The sequence below is a fragment of the Zea mays genome, chromosome 4 (assembly GCF_902167145.1).
Source record: "Zea mays cultivar B73 chromosome 4, Zm-B73-REFERENCE-NAM-5.0, whole genome shotgun sequence".
Taxonomy (NCBI): Eukaryota; Viridiplantae; Streptophyta; class Magnoliopsida; order Poales; family Poaceae; genus Zea; species Zea mays.
The window spans coordinates 69,840,301-69,853,566 of NC_050099.1; positions in this window are offsets into that span (position 1 = coordinate 69,840,301).

Here is a 13,266-nt window from a genome sequence, read left to right on the forward strand (position 1 = left end):
AATACAAGTTCAGAAGGGAAAAAGCTGCTTCGGCTGATCAGCTGAAGCCCATGCTCTTATGTGAGGACATAGCAGAGTAGAAGGTGTTATTGGGATCTCAACTGTCCGAAGAACAAGAGAAAACCTTGATAAGGTTTCTGTTCAACAACAAAGATGTTTTTGCTTGGTCATCTAATGATCTTTGCGGGGTTAACAGGGATGTTATTGAGCACTCGCTCAATGTTGATCCATCCTTCAGACCAAGAAAGCAAAGGCTTCGGAAGATGTCTGATGATAAAGCCGAAGGTGCTCGGAACGAAGTGAAAAGACTCCTCAGTGCCGGAGTTATCAGAGAAGTAAAATATCCAGAATGGTTGGCTAACACTGTTATGGTAAAGAAGGCCAATGGCAAATGGAGAATGTGTATCGATTTTACTGATCTCAACAAGGCCTGTCCGAAGGACGAGTTTCCATTGCCAAGGATAGATTCCTTAGTCGATGCAGCAGCTTCATCAGAGCTTATGAGTCTGCTAGATTGCTATTTAGGCTATCACCAAATCTGGATGAAGAAGGAGGATGAACCGAAAACCAGCTTCATAACCCCCAGTGGAACATATTGTTACCTTCGGATGCCTGAGGGGCTTAAGAATGCCAGAGGAAGCTTCAGCAGAATGACAGCGAAGGTCCTCCATTATCAGATAGGCAGGAATGTGCTAACTTATGTTGATGATATCATTGTAAAAAGCACGAAGCAAGATAATCACATTGCTGATCTGCAGGAGACCTTCGCTAATTTTAGACAGGCTGGTTTAAAGCTGAATCCGGAAAAATGTGTCTTCGGGGTGAAGAAGGGGAAATTTCTTGGTTGCCTAGTTTCAACAAAGGGCATTGAGGCTAATCCAAGCAAAATCGAAGCTATACTTCGAATGGAACCACCAAGTACAAAGAAGGGGGCTCAAAGATTGACAGGAAGGCTGGCATCTCTCAACAGATTCATATCTAGATCAGCAGAGAGAAATTTACCATTTTTCGAAGTGCTGAAGTCAGCCGAAGTTTTTCAATGGGGACCAGTCCAGCAGAGAGCCTTCGAAGAACTAAAGCAATATTTGATAGATTTAACAACACTAACTCCACCAACGCCAGGGGCTCCTTTGTTATTATATGTGGCAGCTTCGCACTCAGCGGTAAGTGCATCACTTGTCCAGGAGAAGCTTGAAGGCCAAGTCAAGAAGCAGGCCCCAATATATTTCGTATCTGAAGTCCTTAGTTTATCAAAGAAAAATTATACAGAATTGGAGAAAGTACTGTATGCTGTTTTCATGGCCTCCAGGAAGCTTCGGCATTATTTTCAAGCTTACAACATAATTGTTCCTTCTTCACAACCTTTGAAGGATATTATGAGAAACCGAGAAGCTACTGGAAGGATTGGAAAATGGGCTACAGAGCTCAATGAATTTTGTATTGATTATGTCCACAGATCTTCGATTCAGTCCCAAGCGTTGGCAGACTTCATTGCTGACTGGACGCCAGGGGCTCAGGAGGAAGAAATGAATAAAGATGCCGAAGCATGGACAGTGTTTTGCGATGGGTCTTGGGGAACCTTCGGAGCAAGAGCAGCTGCTGTGTTGGTTTCACCTTCCAAAGTTAAAACTTGTTATGCGGCAAGACTTGATTTCAGTTGTACAAACAATATTGCTGAATACGAAGCTCTGCTCTTGGGTCTTCGGAAGTTAAAGGCAATGGGGACCAGAAGGGCCATTCTTAAAACTGATTCCCAAGTTATTTCTGGTCATGTTGACAAGAGTTATAAAGCAAGAGATCCGATGCTTGAAAAATATCTAGATACAGTCCGAAGGATCGAGGCTTCCTTTGAAGGATTCTCTGTTAAAAATATTCCTCGTGGAGAAAATGAATATGTTGATCTATTGGCCAAGTCAGCAGCACAGGGGCTGCCTTTACCTTCGGAAGTATTTTTCGAAACAATAAAAGCACCTTCAGTCGAGCTTCTTGAAAGAGCGGTCCTCAATATATCCCCTGTCTATAGTGAAGATTGGAGAACTGAAATCATCTCTTTCCTTCAGGGTAATTTTCTTTCGGACGACGAAGCTTACAACAAAAGAATAGAAGCAAGAGCTCGACCATATGTCATAATAGAAGGAGAGCTGTACAAGCGTGGGGTCTGTTCCCCATTGCTCAAGTGTTTATCCAGATCCGAAGGTATAGAATTAATGAAGGAAATACACGCAGGCCTGTGTGGATCTCACATTGGATCTAGGCCTTTGCTTGGGAAAGTTTTTCGTCAAGGATTTTATTGGCCAAAGGCAGCTTCGGATGCAGCGCATTTAGTCCAAAAGTGCGAAGGTTGTCAGAAATGTGCAAGAGATCAAAAACAACCTTCGTCTTTAACTCAATTAATACAACCCACTTGGCCGTTGCAAAGGTGGGGCCTTGATTTACTAGGTCCATTACCACCAGCACAGGGAAACTTAAGATATGTTGTAGTGGCAGTAGAATATTTTTCCAAGTGGATTGAGGCAAAGCCGCTAGCCACAATAACTTCGGTTACTATTCAAAAGTTTTTCTGGCAAAATATTGTTTGTCGCTTCGGAGTGCCGAAGGCCATTACTGTGGATAATGGGACACAATTTGATTCTGAAGCTTTCAGAGAATTTTGTGATCAAATTGGCACGAAGATCCATTTTGCATTAGTTCGACACCCGGAGTCAAACGGACTTGTCGAACGAGCTAACGGGATCATAATGACAGGAATAATGAAGTCAATCTTCAATCAGGGGAAAGTGGCCAGACGAGTTAATCAAAGTGGTGTGGAGCCATAACACAACCATGTCAAGATCAACAGGCTTTACACCTTTCAAACTATTGTTTCGAGATGAAGAAATAACCCCGGAAGAGGCCAAAGCAGGATCAATAAGAACGGTAACTTCGGCAGAAGGTGAAGACGAAGCTGATTGCTCTGTGGAAAAAGATGCTATAGAAGGGATCAGACTTCAAGCTGTGGAAAACATCAATAAATATCAAGCCGAAACAATAAAATGGCGAGACAGAAAGGTTAAGCTGAAGAACATTGAACCAGGACATCTGGTGCTTCAAAGATGTTGGGGACTTGTTCTCAAATGCTATGAGTTAAGAACAAGGCAACATAGAAAATGTTAATCGATAAAGTCCTTCATCCTTCGAAGCATTATTCCCTTCAGGATATAATGGTTTTCGGACGAAGGTTATGAAGGGCGTACCTTCATAAATACACTATACAGTGACGAAGGATGAATTGTAAGGAATATAAAAGAGAATGGCCAACGTGCTAGATGTTCTAGAAACAATTAAATCTTCAAGCACACCTGCGAAGAAAACTGTTGCCATTCCCGAAGCGAAAACTGATATTTCTGATATTAAAGTTCCAGAGCAAGAAACTGGAGCCGAAGCTGGGTCCTTAGAGCCCACGAAGACAAAATCCTTGGAAACCGAGGAAGAAAAAATAACAAAGCCAACTTTTATTGAAGAAATCAGTGTCATTGTCCCCGAAGCATCCCACAAAGTCCTTGATTATATTGTTCGTCATGCTTCGGGGAAAAAATTATCAGAAAAAGAAGAGCAAGAGGCCCAGCGCTACGCCCAAAAACTGAAGTATCCAAAGGGGGCGTTAATATTCAATGGCAGTGGAGAAGAAGACTTTTTGTATTGTCTCCCTGACACCAAGGAGATTTCTGTCTGTCGGGAGATGAGCAAGAGCTTCGGATTCCCAACATTAGAAGACGGGCTCTCGGTGCTGTCGAAGAATGATCTAGCCGACAGCCTGGCATATAATAGCTTAAAGGTACAACAAATGGGATCTTTGTATTTTTTGTTGAGACCAAAATTTTTCGTTTGTTTAAATCTAATGACGTACACATATTCTTCTTTGCAGGGCCTGATACTTAGCAATGCCCTCAGGGCCCAAAAAGATGCTGAAGACGAAGGGTGTGCTATAGCCCTGAGCAACCTTCGTTCCGAAGTGATTGAACTTCGGAACGAAGGTCTCAAAAAAGATAAAATATTACATTCATTAATAAATAGAATAAAGGAAGACGAAGCTACTTTCAAAGGTCAAGCTGAAGCTCAGAAGCGCGAAATTGAAGATCTTCGAAAACAACTGGCCAGAGCCAAAGAGGAACGCATGCTTGAAGAAACAAAGCGAGAACTGAGCGACCAATGGGCAAATCATTTAGAGGGAACTGTTGAAGAGCTTCGTTCATCCAAGAAAAGATGTTATAACAAATCTATAGAATGCGTCAAGAAATTGAAAGCTAGCTTCGCCAGCGTCGACGCATTTTCAAGCGAAGAAAACTTTACAAGAGGCAACCCCGAAGGCCCTATCAAATGGATCGATCACGAAGCTGAGGCTTTCGAGGAAATTTTAAACAGCCGTGGAGACATATGTGCTTTCTCAGGTGCCAGGGGAATTGCCACCATTTTAGAGAAAAAGGGCTGCGGGCATGTAAAGATTTTAGCACAATCCGAAGCTGGCTTGTCCCTCGAAGATGCAAGAGATCCTTCGGCCGAAGCTAGCATGGTGGGTGGAAAATTTTTCACCGACGTCTGGGATAATGGTGGCCGAGAAATGGCCCGAGAAATTATTCGAAAGAGCGAAAAGGGCATTCACGATGCTAGAGAAGTGGCTGAGGCTGCTGAAAAAAGCGCAGAGCCCGAAGGGCAAATAGGTATCAACTAATGGTTTTTATTGTGTTGTAATTTTCGATTTTAATCTTCGTTCGCAATTTGTAATAGCTATGTAGCCGTATCCTGTCCTCCTTCAGATCCTACTAAAGCGTCTTCGGGACCTCCCCCGAAAGGAGACGACGAAATTAAAAAGATGGCTGAAGCCATCATGGATGAAGTTGTTAATCGGCTCCTGAACGAGGCTGCAAAAGTCGTTTTGAGAGAAGATTAAGTATTATTGTAAAAAACTTCTGAAATGTAATACATTGTAACATTTTGTAACCCTGAATGTAATATACCTGTTTTTATTGTTCAATTCTTTACGATGCATGAAATTTTACACGTACCGTTTTTGAGTCTTTGACGAAAAAACACCTTCCCTTCTTTTCATGCTTCGTGAAGAAGAATTTTTCTTTGTCACAACAATATCCATAGTGTTCTGATGAATAATATCCAGGCTTCGTGAAGATGTTTTCCGAAGCTACACTTCCGAAGGTCAATAATGTATCTCCTTGTGACATTATGATTTTTCCCTTTTTTCAAAACGTTCTTCTGTAGATCGATATTGTGTTCACCTCTTGTGCCATATGCAACATGATGTATGATGCTTATGCTATGCGAAATGATGCGATGATGCTATGTTATGCGAGGTGGTGTTTATTCCGAAGATACACACACATCCCTACAATAAAACACATAATCTTTTATAAGCCTCCCTTAGGAGCTTCTTCGCCTTTTACTTCAGCGGAATCAGCGTTTATTTTTCGCTGTAAGCCTCCCTTAGGAGCTTCTTCGCCTTTTACTTTCAGCGGTATTCGCGTTGACTTTTCGCGCTTCGCCTTTTACTTAGGCGGTATCAGCGTTGACTTTTCGCTGTAAGCTCTGCATTCCCTTTGGAACGACTTTGGAGCAGAAAACTTACACTGCACTCCCTCTGGAGCGGCTTTTTGTGACTTCGGCAAACTTACTCTGCGTTCCTTAGAACGACTTTTTGTTGCTTCGAAGAATTTTCGATAATTTGAAGGTCCTCTTTGCTATCACAAATCTTTAAACTTCAACAACTTAAGCCTGTGAAGAAAATATATTTTCCTTGTGGGAATCAACGAAACTATTTACATGAAACCTAAACAATGTCCTTTATTACACAGAAAATAAAACTGAATGAAAAAGATTGCTATTAAGGTAGGATATTTGTCAATAGATGTGCTTTGACTCTAGCACAATGTGTTGACTGTGCGAGCTTCGGACTGTTCTCTGAAGTCCCTTTGGTGTGGAGCATATTGGCTCCCTTCTGGCTGCTGGCCTTGTTGCAGCGGTGGTGGAGGCGGAGGCTGTTGCCAGGAAGCTTGAGGTTGACTCGCCGAAGCAACAGAAACTGCAGGGTGATTGCCTACATACTCTGGGATGTAAGGCGAATGATACGAAGCAGTGTGCATGACCTGCTTCGGCTGAGCCTGTTGTGCTGCCGCTTCGGCTATTTCCTTTTGCTTCTGGATGGTAACATGGCACATCCTGGTGGTATGACCTTTGTTCTCACCACAGAATAAGCAAAAGATTCTTCTCGGTTGATCGCCAAATCTTCCGTCGAAGCCCCTGGCGCCTCTGCCTCTCGGAGCTGGTGGTCGGAAGGAGCCTTGCTGTTGCCCCGAAGCCTGTGAGGAACATTGTGGCCTTTGCTGTTGGCTCCCTCTATCATCATTTTGTGTAGAGTTATGAATTGATCTAACGTGCCTCGGATAGAACCTCCCTCCGAAGCCCCTGGTCATTTCAGAAAACCTGAAAGCCTCCTCCCTTCTTTGGCGAAAATCATTATCGGCCCGAATGTACTCGTCCATCTTCTGGAGCAGCTTCTCCAAAGTTTGAGGAGGCTTCCTAGCGAAGTACTGAGCTGACGGTCCTGGCCGAAGCCCCTTAATCATGGCGACTTGTTCTCAAATGCTATGAGTTAAGAACAAGGCAACATAGAAAATGTTAATCGATAAAGTCCTTCGTCCTTCGAAGCATTATTCCCTTCAGGATATAATGGTTTTCGGACGAAGGTTATGAAGGGCGTACCTTCATAAATACACTATACAGTGACGAAGGATGAATTGTAAGGAATATAAAAGATAACATAGACAATTGTATATTATTATTATGTAAAAACAGAAATAACGTCGAATTACAAATGTACCTTCAACTTGAAGGAGATGAAAGTACAAGCGTGACGCAAAAGCGAATGCCAAATCAGCGTGAACAGTACGGGGGTACTGTTCACCTATTTATAGGCACAGGACACAGCCTATGCAAAATTACATTTATGCCCTTTACATTTGATAATAATTCTATAGTAATCTATCGAGGTCTGAATAGCCTTTTCATCTTTAAGTCGGTTTCATTTTTTGCTACCACGCCGAAGCTTTTCTGCTCACACCTTCGGCGCTGTATCAACCTTCATATTATTCTGGTCTGCTGTGATTCCGACTTGAGTCCGAAGATACCTGTTCACACATTATACTCCAGAAATACTGTTAAATCCTGTTTTTGAGGACCTTCGTAAGCCGAAGGCCCCCAACAGTAGCCCCTCGCAATATTAATTTGTTTAAAATAATAAATTTAGATTGCGACATGGATGAAGGCTTTACGCCGAAGGTCCGAAAAAACACCTTCCCTTTGCTAGAATAGCAACATTCACTGACAAGCGGGGTCTTTCAATTTTCAACGCATTGGGCGTATAAATACGGTCATACCGCAAACTCATTTGGCACGCTCTCTTGCCATCTGCTCCCGCTCACTCAATTTTTTAGCTCTTGTGCACTAAGATTTGCTGAGCTTTTAGTTTTGAAGCTTCGGCTTTGAAAACAGTTTTTTAGTGTTTCCGAAGATGTCTGAAGATAAGAAGGCTGCTGCTGAGATGAAGCTGAGTCTTGACGAAGAGAAGAACTTGGGGTTTCTTATAGCGATGTCGAAGACCAATACAGAAAAAATCACCAAGGAGATTCTGGAAGGTTTGTCTGAAGATACTAGTGACAGCGATAGTTATGATGTGGACAGTGGTGGTGAAGACTCCGAAGATCGCCCTTGGCGACCAAGCCATGCGGTTTTCGGCAAATCAACTATCAAAGAAAATCATCTTGTCAACATGAGAGGAAGGTATTTCCGGGATTTGTCCATTGTGAGGGCCGACGAAGGGGAAAAGACTTGTCCACACCCTGAAGAGAATGAAGTCGTAGTGTACCGAAGCTTTTTGAAAGCTGGACTACGATTTCCCCTGAGCGAGTTTGTCGTAGAGGTGCTGAAAATCTTCGAAGTCTATCTTCACCAACTTACCCCCGAGGCAATCATAAGGCTGAATATCTTCGTGTGGGCCGTGAGAAGCCAAGGTCTGAAGCCTGATGCAAAAAGTTTCTGCAATATACACGAATTATCATACGAAACAAAACCTTGGGGTAAGGAACAGTATCACAATAATTTTGGCTGCTACAGTTTCGTTTCTCGGTCCGGGTCAAGCTGTCCCGTGCCAACCTTTCGGAAGAGATGGCCCGGCGACTGGATGACAGAATGGTTTTATGTGAAGAATGACCTGACAGTACGAGAAGATATCAAAGGTATAATTATGCGCCCTATTTGGCAAAGCTTCGGCCTTCGGAGGCCGAAGGTTGAAATGAATGAAGCTGCCGAAGAATGCCAGAGAGCCTTCGGCGTTATCTGTTCTTTTATTGGAACGAGAGATTTGGTACAAGAGCATATTGCCTTCAGGGTATGGCCGCTCGCGGAGAAATGGGAAATGCCGCAAGAAACCATAAAAGAGGCCGACGAAGGTAGACTTATCAGGCTGAAGTACACTTTTAAGTTCGGAGATAAATTCGTTGAGCCAGATGATGACTGGTTAAAAAGCATTGAAAATTTAAGTGATGAACTGCTTGGGGCTTATTCGAAGGCCGAAGATACTGCACTGTCAGCAGCCTTCGGAGGCCGAAAAAAGAAGAGGCTGAATCGGGTGTTTGATGCAATCGGGTTCGTCTACCCTGACTATCGTTATCCCATTCGAGGACAGAAAAGAAAAAACACAACCTCTGCGAAAGAAGAAGCTGCAACTGCTCCTAGCGAGCCAGAACCGAAAAGAAAGAGTATAAAGGTCCTCACACATCGACCGCGCTATATTGAACCAGCTTCGGTGCCTGAGTTCACCGGAGAAACTTCTTCGGCCACCGAAACTGAAAAGCCAAACAAACCAACCTTGCTGCCAGAAGTCGCAGAAATGGCCGAAGCGCCAACAAGGATAGAATTGGAAGGACTGAAGATTTTGTTACCAGAAACAAAAGAGATGGCCGAAGCGCCATCCACAGAAAAAATGGAAGAAATGAAAAAACCAACTGAGGAAAAAACATCAGAAGTTTTGAGTCCTGCAGCAAATGTTGAGATTATAAAAAATCAAAAAGTGCCAGCAGTGACTCCGAAAAGAAAGAGAATGGCCAACGTGCTAGATGTTCTAGAAACAATTAAATCTTCAAGCACACCTGCGAAGAAAACTGTTGCCATTCCCGAAGCGAAAACTGATATTTCTGATATTAAAGTTCCAGAGCAAGAAACTGGAGCCGAAGCTGGGTCCTCAGAGCCCACGAAGACAAAATCCTTGGAAACCGAGGAAGAAAAAATAACAAAGCCAACTTTTATTGAAGAAATCAGTGTCATTGTCCCCGAAGCATCCCACAAAGTCCTTGATTATATTGTTCGTCATGCTTCGGGGAAAAAATTATCAGAAAAAGAAGAGCAAGAGGCCCAGCGCTACGCCCAAAAACTGAAGTATCCAAAGGGGGCGTTAATATTCAATGGCAGTGGAGAAGAAGACTTTTTGTATTGTCTCCCTGACACCAAGGAGATTTCTGTCTGTCGGGAGATGAGCAAGAGCTTCGGATTCCCAACATTAGAAGACGGGCTCTCGGTGCTGTCGAAGAATGATCTAGCCGACAGCCTGGCATATAATAGCTTAAAGGTACAACAAATGGGATCTTTGTATTTTTTGTTGAGACCAAAATTTTTCGTTTGTTTAAATCTAATGACGTACACATATTCTTCTTTGCAGGGCCTGATACTTAGCAATGCCCTCAGGGCCCAAAAAGATGCTGAAGACGAAGGGTGTGCTATAGCCCTGAGCAACCTTCGTTCCGAAGTGATTGAACTTCGGAACGAAGGTCTCAAAAAAGATAAAATATTACATTCATTAATAAATAGAATAAAGGAAGACGAAGCTACTTTCAAAGGTCAAGCTGAAGCTTAGAAGCGCGAAATTGAAGATCTTCGAAAACAACTGGCCAGAGCCAAAGAGGAACGCATGCTTGAAGAAACAAAGCGAGAACTGAGCGACCAATGGGCAAATCATTTAGAGGGAACTGTTGAAGAGCTTCGTTCATCCAAGAAAAGATGTTATAACAAATCTATAGAATGCGTCAAGAAATTGAAAGCTAGCTTCGCCAGCGTCGACGCATTTTCAAGCGAAGAAAACTTTACAAGAGGCAACCCCGAAGGCCCTATCAAATGGATCGATCACGAAGCTGAGGCTTTCGAGGAAATTTTAAACAGCCGTGGAGACATATGTGCTTTCTCAGGTGCCAGGGGAATTGCCACCATTTTAGAGAAAAAGGGCTGCGGGCATGTAAAGATTTTAGCACAATCCGAAGCTGGCTTGTCCCTCGAAGATGCAAGAGATCCTTCGGCCGAAGCTAGCATGGTGGGTGGAAAATTTTTCACCGACGTCTGGGATAATGGTGGCCGAGAAATGGCCCGAGAAATTATTCGAAAGAGCGAAAAGGGCATTCACGATGCTAGAGAAGTGGCTGAGGCTGCTGAAAAAAGCGCAGAGCCCGAAGGGCAAATAGGTATCAACTAATGGTTTTTATTGTGTTGTAATTTTCGATTTTAATCTTCGTTCGCAATTTGTAATAGCTATGTAGCCGTATCCTGTCCTCCTTCAGATCCTACTAAAGCGTCTTCGGGACCTCCCCCGAAAGGAGACGACAAAATTAAAAAGATGGCTGAAGCCATCATGGATGAAGTTGTTAATCGGCTCCTGAACGAGGCTGCAGAAGTCGTTTTGAGAGAAGATTAAGTATTATTGTAAAAAACTTCTGAAATGTAATACATTGTAACATTTTGTAACCCTGAATGTAATATACCTGTTTTTATTGTTCAATTCTTTACGATGCATGAAATTTTACACGTACCGTTTTTGAGTCTTTGACGAAAAAACACCTTCCCTTCTTTTCATGCTTCGTGAAGAAGAATTTTTCTTTGTCACAACAATATCCATAGTGTTCTGATGAATAATATCCAGGCTTCGTGAAGATGTTTTCCGAAGCTACACTTCCGAAGGTCAATAATGTATCTCCTTGTGACATTATGATTTTTCCCTTTTTTCAAAACGTTCTTCTGTAGATCGATATTGTGTTCACCTCTTGTGCCATATGCAACATGATGTATGATGCTTATGCTATGCGAAATGATGCGATGATGCTATGTTATGCGAGGTGGTGTTTATTCCGAAGATACACACACATCCCTGCAATAAAACACATAATCTTTTATAAGCCTCCCTTAGGAGCTTCTTCGCCTTTTACTTCAGCGGAATCAGCGTTTATTTTTCGCTGTAAGCCTCCCTTAGGAGCTTCTTCGCCTTTTACTTTCAGCGGTATTCGCGTTGACTTTTCGCGCTTCGCCTTTTACTTAGGCGGTATCAGCGTTGACTTTTCGCTGTAAGCTCTGCATTCCCTTTGGAACGACTTTGGAGCAGAAAACTTACACTGCACTCCCTCTGGAGCGGCTTTTTGTGACTTCGGCAAACTTACTCTGCGTTCCTTAGAACGACTTTTTGTTGCTTCGAAGAATTTTCGATAATTTGAAGGTCCTCTTTGCTATCACAAATCTTTAAACTTCAACAACTTAAGCCTGTGAAGAAAATATATTTTCCTTGTGGGAATCAACGAAACTATTTACATGAAACCTAAACAATGTCCTTTATTACACAGAAAATAAAACTGAATGAAAAAGATTGCTATTAAGGTAGGATATTTGTCAATAGATGTGCTTTGACTCTAGCACAATGTGTTGACTGTGCGAGCTTCGGACTGTTCTCTGAAGTCCCTTTGGTGTGGAGCATATTGGCTCCCTTCTGGCTGCTGGCCTTGTTGCAGCGGTGGTGGAGGCGGAGGCTGTTGCCAGGAAGCTTGAGGTTGACTCGCCGAAGCAACAGAAACTGCAGGGTGATTGCCTACATACTCTGGGATGTAAGGCGAATGATACGAAGCAGTGTGCATGACCTGCTTCGGCTGAGCCTGTTGTGCTGCCGCTTCGGCTATTTCCTTTTGCTTCTGGATGGTAACATGGCACATCCTGGTGGTATGACCTTTGTTCTCACCACAGAATAAGCAAAAGATTCTTCTCGGTTGATCGCCAAATCTTCCGTCGAAGCCCCTGGCGCCTCTGCCTCTCGGAGCTGGTGGTCGGAAGGAGCCTTGCTGTTGCCCCGAAGCCTGTGAGGAACATTGTGGCCTTTGCTGTTGGCTCCCTCTATCATCATTTTGTGTAGAGTTATGAATTGATCTAACGTGCCTCGGATAGAACCTCCCTCCGAAGCCCCTGGTCATTTCAGAAAACCTGAAAGCCTCCTCCCTTCTTTGGCGAAAATCATTATCGGCCCGAATGTACTCGTCCATCTTCTGGAGCAGCTTCTCCAAAGTTTGAGGAGGCTTCCTAGCGAAGTACTGAGCTGACGGTCCTGGCCGAAGCCCCTTAATCATGGCGACTTGTTCTCAAATGCTATGAGTTAAGAACAAGGCAACATAGAAAATGTTAATCGATAAAGTCCTTCGTCCTTCGAAGCATTATTCCCTTCAGGATATAATGGTTTTCGGACGAAGGTTATGAAGGGCGTACCTTCATAAATACACTATACAGTGACGAAGGATGAATTGTAAGGAATATAAAAGATAACATAGACAATTGTATATTATTATTATGTAAAAACAGAAATAACGTCGAATTACAAATGTACCTTCAACTTGAAGGAGATGAAAGTACAAGCGTGACGCAAAAGCGAATGCCAAATCAGCGTGAACAGTACGGGGGTACTGTTCACCTATTTATAGGCACAGGACACAGCCTATGCAAAATTACATTTATGCCCTTTACATTTGATAATAATTCTATAGTAATCTATCGAGGTCTGAATAGCCTTTTCATCTTTAAGTCGGTTTCATTTTTTGCTACCACGCCGAAGCTTTTCTGCTCACACCTTCGGCGCTGTATCAACCTTCATATTATTCTGGTCTGCTGTGATTCCGACTTGAGTCCGAAGATACCTGTTCACACATTATACTCCAGAAATACTGTTAAATCCTGTTTTTGAGGACCTTCGTAAGCCGAAGGCCCCCAACAGAAGAGTAGCTAACCCTGAGATAGTTGGCAAATTACAGCTGAAGTGGGAAGGACCTTTTTTGGTAGTATCTTCGTCAAGACCCGGTTCCTATAGATTGAAGGATATGGATGGCAACGACATCCCTAGGTCATGGAATGCGGATGAGCTTCGGCGATATT